The sequence below is a fragment of the Pongo pygmaeus genome, chromosome 10 (genome assembly GCF_028885625.2).
Source record: "Pongo pygmaeus isolate AG05252 chromosome 10, NHGRI_mPonPyg2-v2.0_pri, whole genome shotgun sequence".
Taxonomy (NCBI): domain Eukaryota; kingdom Metazoa; phylum Chordata; class Mammalia; order Primates; family Hominidae; genus Pongo; species Pongo pygmaeus.
In genome coordinates, this window is record NC_072383.2 from 94483955 (window position 1) to 94492500 (window position 8546).

Consider the following 8546-nt stretch of genomic DNA (forward strand, 5'->3'; position numbering starts at 1 on the left):
GAAAAAATTAATGGCATCTGTCTAATATTCTCTCTATACACTGCTGTTGGATGGAAAATACAAAAATTTTTTTAAAAGGTTCCATCTCAGATTCTCGCAACCTGCAGGTCATACATCTGAATCTGATGCTAAGGTGACAGTGAATGTCACCTGATTGTTTGTTTTCAGTGAGGGGGACCTGGGAAAAATAAATTTATCTCTTTTTCTTCAAGAATTATCAGATGGTACATGCTCCTCAGAGCCCTCACTCTCTTGAACTAGAGCACTTTCCAGGATCACACAGCCTTCCTTATAACACGGCTATCTCCAGTGGCAAATTCGTAAATCCATCCCGGTTTGCTATTGCAACTTTTGCAGCTCACATCTTGAACCCTGTGGCTGCCAGTGAGCATGACCAGATCTTAAAGTTCACTGCACAGCAGGTTAACTACCTTGTTAAAAGGCCAGGGCGCCTGTGAACTAAGTGGAGATGAGTTCCGGGCAGTTGGTCAGGATCATGTCAGTTTGCACAGGAACACAGACAGGTACCACCAATATGATCAAGGAAAATTCTGCCCATTTTTATAGCTGAAGTTCTAAAGTCTCGGAGTGGCGATGAGATCCGTGGCTGCCAGATCTCCTCACCTGGGATGAAGGCCCCAGGATTCTTGACAGTTAATTAAAACCAGAATTCATACTGAAGCAGGAAATTTTCCCTGACCCCTCACAGAAGGGGGAGTGCAGGTGAGTGGGTGCAGGAGCTGGGGCGAGTGCTTTGGGGCGCCGGCAGGAGCAAAACTCCATGAGGCCCTGCAGCATGGTCTAGTGGGGTACCCATGACTCCTGAAGCCCCAGAAAGAGTGTTACAGTGCTCTTTTAGCATTGCCATCTGTGGACAGCTTAAGTGTTAACAACTCAGTGGAAAGTCAGTGTGACAGCCTTTTGCACTCGCACCCAAGTTCTCCTTCAGCATCTAGGAGGAATGAGGTCACACAACAAATTGGAGATGGTATACATGGGGGATTTGATTGCCAGTGAAAGTGGCTCTCTGCAGAAAGGGAAGCTGAAAAGGGCACAGAGCAAGAAGGTAATCTTCCCCTGAAGTCCAGCCGTCCCTGCTGGACTCCTTTCCAAAGCTACAACGTCAAGCTGTCCGGTGTCCTTATAAGAAAACAGCCTTGCTGGTCGCGGTGGCTCATGCCTGTAATCCCAGCACTTTGGGAGGCAGAGCAAGAGAGAGCTAAGGTGGATGTGCTGCACACTTTTAAGTCAAGCTGCTTCTCCTCTCTGCCAGTTGAGTTCTGGGGTTACTATAGACACAGGATGGGGGCAGGGCAGGCTGTGGGTGTCTTTGGAAAAGGCAACATCCCAGCGGGAAAACAGGGATGTAAGTTTTCACTTTGGGCTGCGGTATTAGGCTTTTCACCTTGAGGGCGGGGCCGTCGCTGGGGACCCACCCTCTTCTGCCCAGAATTTTTCTGCATCCTGTCCCTGTCAGTACGGAATAGAATGGTACACTGCCATTTCACGTTATTCATTTTTTTAAAATACATATCCTTTAAGCTGGTTATTTACCTCTTTTTAAAAGGAAACTGTAAGGTCCTCCAGGGCAGGGAGTATGTCTGTAAAGCCTTCTAGAGCTGGGCTCCCTGCCTCCTGATCTCACTCTCTCACTGTCTGTAGGCTCTTGGGCAGGTTATTTAATTTCTTAGTGTCTCAATTTCCTCCTCTATAAAACGGAGATAATAGTATTTAGCCCAGAGGGTTGTGGTGAAGTGTGAATCATTTCTCCATGTAAAACACATAGGACAGGCCGGGCATGGTGGCTCACGCCTGTAATCCCCGCACTTTGGGAGGCCTAGGCGGGCGGATCACCTGAGGTCAGGAGTTCAAGACCAGCCTGGGCAACATGGAGAAACCCCATCTCTACTAAAAATACAAAAATTAGCCGTGCGTGATGGCACACACCTGTAATCCCAGTTACTCGGGAGACTGAGGCAGGAGAATCACTTGAACCCGGGAGCGGAGGTTGTGGTGAGCCGAGATTGTGCCATTGCACTCAAGCCTGGGCAACAAGAGCGAAACTCTGTCTCAAAACAAAACACACGTAGGACAGAGCTCAGCACAGAGTAGATGTTAAGGATTATATCCTTTGCTTAGCACAATACCTTGCACAGGGCAGGCATGCAACAGATGTCTCTTGAATGAAGAAATGAATGAGTGAATGACTGGTTAAGCATGTTGCCACCAGGTGGCAGAAGAGCCTCACTATCAAGGCAGAGCCCAAAGACGAGATTCATGAGAACTCCCTGCTGAAGTCCAGATACACATTGAAAAAAAATAAAAAAGCGCTGAACCTCATTTAGGCCTTGAAGTGAAGTTCCTCTTCTCTCTTGCCCTTCCTTCGTCTCCCGTCTCTGCTCACTCTCTGCTATAATGAACCATTTCTTTCTTTCCCACTTAATACATATTAGTCAGTTTGGGCTGCCACAGCAAAATACCACAGACTTGGTAGTTTAAACAACAGATATTTAATGCATCACAGTTCTGGAGGTTGGAAGTCCATGATCAAAGTGCCATACGGGCTGGTTTCTGGTGAGGCTTCTCTTCCGGGCTTGTAGCTGTCCACCTTCCCACTGTTATTCTCACAGGGCCTCTTCTCTGTGCCACACAGAGAGAGGAAGGAGAGGGAATGGGAGAGGGAGAGATGTCAGATTCATACAATGAAGCCCTAGCCGCCAGTTTGACTGTATTTGCAGATAGGGTTTTTTTTGGTTTGTTTTTTGAGACCGAGTCTTGCTCTGTCGCCCAGGCTGGAGTGCAGTGGTGCGATCTCGGCTCACTGCAACTTCCGCCTCCTGTGTTCATGCCATTCTCCTGTCTCAGCCTCCCGAGTAGCTGGGATTACAGGCGCCCTCCACCACACTCAGCAAATTATTTTGTAATTTAGTAGAGATAGGGTTTCACCATGTCGGTCAGGCTGGTCTCAAACTCCTGACCTCGTGATCCGCCCGCCTTGGCCTCCCAAAGTGCTGGGATTGCAGGTGTGAGCCACTGCACCAGCCTGCAGATAGGGTTTTTAGGGAGGGAGAGAGAAAGGGAGATCTGGAGCATCTTCTTATAAGGACACTAGTCCTATGGGATTAGGCTCCATCCAAGTTACCTCATTTAAACTTAATTACCTCCCTAAAGACCCTGTCTCCAAGTACAGTCAAACCAGGGGTTAGGGCTTCATTGTGTGAATCTGGAGGGGACCCCCTTCAGTTTATAACACACACCTTTCATTTTTTAATTCCTAATTCTCACACTTCCTACCAATGTGGTTTTTCATTCTTACTCTCTGTTATTCCCACCCCTCCCCCGAACCCCATCCGCAATCCCTCAATCTTTATATGGCTTTTCTAGGGCTAGTTGTATTTATCGTAAACTGAAAACTCTAGGGGACACCATTCATGCCATAGTCAGCATAGGTTTGCATATGTATTATGACAATGTTGAGGCTGATGGCAGCAACATGTCTTGAGGAAGGGGAATCTTTTTCTCATTCACACAAAGGTGCTGGCCCCTTCGTTTTCCTCTGTTGTTTTCCTGTCCTCCTCCCCATCATTCTCTTTCTTCAGCCTTTCTCTCTCTTTCCTTACTGTCCTCTTCAGGCTGAACCTACTCCATGTCCGTAAAGAGATGATTTAATTCATCGCACCACACATTCATCCAGTACTTTTGGTAGGCCAGGCCCTTTGTGGGTGCCAGATGGTTCACCCTATTCTTGCACCTTTAAAGGAATCGGTCCATTTACACCCTAGAGGTCAATACCCAATGGAATGTGCCTCCAACATCCTTGGATCATTCATGGTCTTCATTTACCTTGGAGCAGACATTAAGACTCAAGCATTGGCCGGGCGCGGTGGCTCACGTCTGTAATACCAGCACTTTGGGAGGCCGAGGTGGGTAGATCACCAGGTCAGGAGTTCAAGACCAGCCTGGCCAACGTGGTGAAACCCCGTCTCTACTAAAAATACAAAAATTAGCTGGGCATGGTGGCACATGCCTGTAATCCCAGCTACTTGAGAGGCTGAGGCAGGAGAATTGCTTGAACCGGGACCTGAGAGGCAGAGGTAGCAGTGAGCTAGATCACGCCATTGCACTCCAGCCTGGGCTACAGAATAAGACTCTGTCTCAAAAACAAAAACAAACAAACAAACAAAAAACAACAAAAAGACAAGACTCAAGCATGGAGGAGAAGAGAAGAGAATATAATCCAATAACATAAACTAATGTTTATTGAACACCTGTGTGCTGCACACAGTTCTCATCCCTCTCTATGCATGACATTTAATCATCAAAACTGCCTTCTTATTTTGTAGATGAGAAAACTAAGCTGCAGAGAATGTGACAGAGACTCCTCCTGGTTTCCTAACTTCCATTTTCTTTTCCTTTATTTAAGTAACAGGAGCTCATGAGTTTTGGCTGAGCACATGGCTGCCCAAGGACAGCCGACATTTCCCAGCCTTCCTCGCAGTTTGATGTGGCCATGTAACTACATTCTAGACACCTGAGGTGTGAGTGGAAATGACGTCTGCAATTTCAGAGTTCCATCCTTAAAAGGAAGCTGCTTGCCTCTATGTCCTCTTTTCCTTGTCCCCAGGCTGGGACAGGGATAGGGGAGTAGTGAGCCAGCTTTGACAGGAGGTTGAGGACAGGAAGCTGGGGAAGAGCAGAGCAACCACTGGAAGGAAGCTTCACACTCACTCCCCACCCACTCACTACTTACCCAGAGCAACTTCCCATCCTGCAAACTCCAATCACGGGGAGTGTCCTATAGAGGGGTATCCTTTTTAAAGAAAAAAAACCTTTGATACCATATTTTTACTGTACTTTTTCTATGTTTGTATATATTTAGATATACAAATACCATTGTGTTGCAGTTACCTTCAGTGTTCAGTACAGTAATGTGCTGTCCAGGTTTGCAGCCTAGAGCAATAGGCTACACCATATAGCCGAGGCGTATAGTAGGCTATACCATCTAGGTTTGTGTAAGTACCGAACACTCTATGATGTTTGCACAATGGTCAAATTGACATGTGACACATATCTTGGAACATATCCCTGTTGTTTAGTGATACATGACTGTATTTCTATTTGGGGGAACAGAGCATTGGGAAAGAAAACAAAAGGACCCATTGCCTTGAAGGAAGGATGGTAGATGGAATAATGTCCACCCTGGCCTCTCAAAGACGTCCAAGTCCTAATTCCTGGAAATATGAGTATGTTACTTTACTTGGCAAATGGGACTTTGCAGATGTGCTTCAAGTCATGAAGTTGAGATGGGGAGATTGTCCTGGATGATTTGGGTGGACCCCATCAAATCTCAGGGGGCTCTCTAAGGGAAAGATGAAGGCGGGAGCGTGAGAGCCAGATAAGACACCGTGATGATGGAAGCAGAGGAGAGAGAGAAGATGCTACACTGTGGGTCTTAAAGAGAGAGGAAGGGGCCCTGAGCCGAAGAATGCAGCTTCTAGAAGCTGGAAAAGGCAAGGAAATGGAATCTCCCCTAGAACCTCACTAGGAATGAATCGCAGCTGACACCTTCCTTTTAGCTAAGTTAAACCCATTTTGGACTTCTGACCTCCAGACCTATAAAATACTACACTTGTGCTTTTTTAAGCCATCAAATTTGTAGTAATTTGTTAGAGAAGCAATAGGAAATAATACAGACAGTGTGATAGGGTCCCTGTGGGGAACAAGTGGCACACATATAGGACATAACTGACAAAAGTTTAATGAGACATGGTGTTTCACAGAGGCTTGGCCAGGGTTAAAGGCACACAAACAGGATGAGAAATCACCAAGGCATTAGCAGCGGCAGCGAGCCAGCACCTCCCTGAGGCTTGAAGGGCAAGGGGAAAGGAAAGGTGTTACTGGACACAAGTGAGAGGAGTCATGGCAGAGGCCACCCAACAGAAGTAGTGGCCACAAAGGTGGGACTGTGGGTTGAACAGATCCCCAAAGGTGTCTGTTATGCACAGTAAGCTCCAATGGTGAAAAATCATTTATAAAGGGCCGAGGACCGTGGCTTGCATCTGTAATCCCAGCACTTTGGGAGGTCAAGGTGGGCAGATTGCTTAAGCCCAGGAGTTCAAGACCAGCCTGGGCAACCTGGCGAAACACCATCTCTACTAAAAATTTAAACACTTACTCAGGTGTGCTGGCTGGCACCTGTAGTCACAGCTACTTGGGAGGCTGAGGTAGGAGGATCACTTGAACCCAGGAGGTTGAAGCTGCAGTGAGCTGTAATCATGCCACTGCACTCCAGCCTGGATGACAAAGCAAGATCCTGTCTCAAAAAAAAAAAAAAAATTATCAAGGACTTTTGCCTCTAATAAAGTATTCACAACGGCTTCCTTACTGAATTTCTGAGGTCAAACCAGAAAATATTAGCAGCTGACTTAATTCAAGAAGAAGGAGCTTGAGTATACATACTTGTTGGTGTGTCTTCAACTCTTGTTCTAGATTTTACTTTGTTTTAAATATGTAAAAATGCTTTTAATGATTACAACTTATGCTTCTTATTTCAACAGATATTTTAAAGGGAAAAATATACAATTGGATCACAGGATATAAAAAGAAATGCAGTTATCTATATGTGCAAAAGCCTAGCTAATTGATAAAAGCTGTAAGTTGAGTCCTGCCACTCACCTTGGGGCAATGATCTTTTTTTTTAAATTTATTTTATTTTATTATTATTATTTTTTTAGACAGAGTCACCCAGGCTGGAGTGCAGTGGTGCGATCTGGGCTCACTGCAACCTCCACCTCCCGGGTTCAAGCAATTCTCTGCCTCAGCCTCCTGAGTAGCTGGGATTACAGGGTGCACCACCACACCCAGCTAATTTTTGCATTTATAGTAGACATGGAGTTTCACCATCTTGGCCAGGCTGGTCTCGAGCTCCTGACCTTATGATCCGCCACTCGGCCTCCCAAAATGCTGGGATTACAAGCATGAGCCACCGCGCCACGCCCGGCCAATGACCCATTTTTTCAAGTAGAGTAGCAACAGGAAAATGTAAAGTTTCTCTAGTTTTAATGTAGAAGTGGTTAACCTAATCACACAAGCCAGACACAGGATCATTTGGGAGAATGTGCAAGGAGGATTTTGTGTTTTTATCTTTTCATAGTTTTCTTGATAAATAAGCTATTTTCAAGCCAAATCTCATCTTGCAATTTCCTGCCAACTTCACTTCTCTACAAAGTTTACCTTTGCTTTTCCCATCTCTGCCCTCAGGCATTTAACAAACACTGTGCCTTTTCATTTTTCCAGATTTAAGTGAAACATTTTGCAGAAACGAGGAATGTGATAACAGCCCCTGAAGCCCTACCCGACAGCATGACATTAATTTGGGCCTGTTTTCTCTCATACTTTTCAATTGCTCCCCAATTTATATTTAATTTATCACAGGATATAAAAAGAAATATTTATTTAATTTATATTAAATACATCTACATTAGGAGAGCTAGAGGTTATCTAAGTGAAACCAGCTCGATTATCTAAAAAAAAGTCAGAATAAAATAATTATAAGCAAAATGGAAGAACAGCCAATGTTGTTACCAATAATTTTTTAGAATTTGTTCAATTATTGTTTGTTATACTCTGTTTCCACTTCTTTAGCCAAAATAAGTTCTAAGCAAATTCAAATCTATTTGTATAGATGAAGTCTATGAATTTAACATGATAACTTGAAAAAATTTAAACCTTTGGCTGGGTGCGGTGGCTCACAACTGTAATCCCAGCACTGTGGGAGGCTGTGGCAGGCGGATCACCTAAGGTTGGGAGCTCGAGACCAGCCTGGCCAACATTGTGAAACCCCATCTCTACTAAAAATAAAAGCATTAGCCAGGCATGGTGGTGGGCACCTATAATCCCAGCTACTCAGGAGGCTGAGGCAAGAGAATCACTTGAACCTAGGAGGCGGAGGTTGCAGTGAGCCAAGATCATACCATTGCATTCCAGCCTGGGCAACAAGAGCAAAACTCCGTCTCAAAAAAACAAAAAAATTAAAACCCAAATAAATTCATTTGGATCTTACCCATATTTCCCATGATTTAGATAGGAGTTGGTTTTAAGTTTATTTTTCCACTCAATGGGGGAAAGGATTTACTAGAAAAATAATGTAAACAATCTATTTAAGAAGTCAAATGGCTTTTAAGCACTTAATAAGCTTTGATATTAGCAATTTACCCATAAATCTTTTGTTAATCACAAAAATTTTTTTCTTTTCAGAAAATGTTTCTTCTTTTCTTCTTCTTTTGGCTAAACCTCAGCAGCCAAATTTTTTATTTTACTTTATTTTAGTTTACTTTTTAGAGACAGGGCCTCCCTCTGTCACACAGGCTGGAGTGCAGTGGTATGATCATAGCTCACTATAACCTCAAACTCCTGGGCTCAAGCCATCCTCCCTCCTCAGCCTCCCGAGTAGCTGGGACTACAGGTGCGCACCACTACACCCAGCTAATTTTTGTAGTTTTTGTAGAGACCGGGTCTTGTCATGTTGCCCAGGCTGGCCTCGAACT

The 8546-nt window shown here is 44.7% G+C and overlaps 1 pseudogene; it reads right to left on the minus strand.

The window, feature by feature from the left end:
- Positions 1–207: 207 nt before the first annotated feature.
- LOC129010628 (protein yippee-like 5) lies at positions 208–559 on the minus strand (annotated as a pseudogene).
- Between the last annotated feature and the right edge of the window lie 7987 nt (positions 560–8546).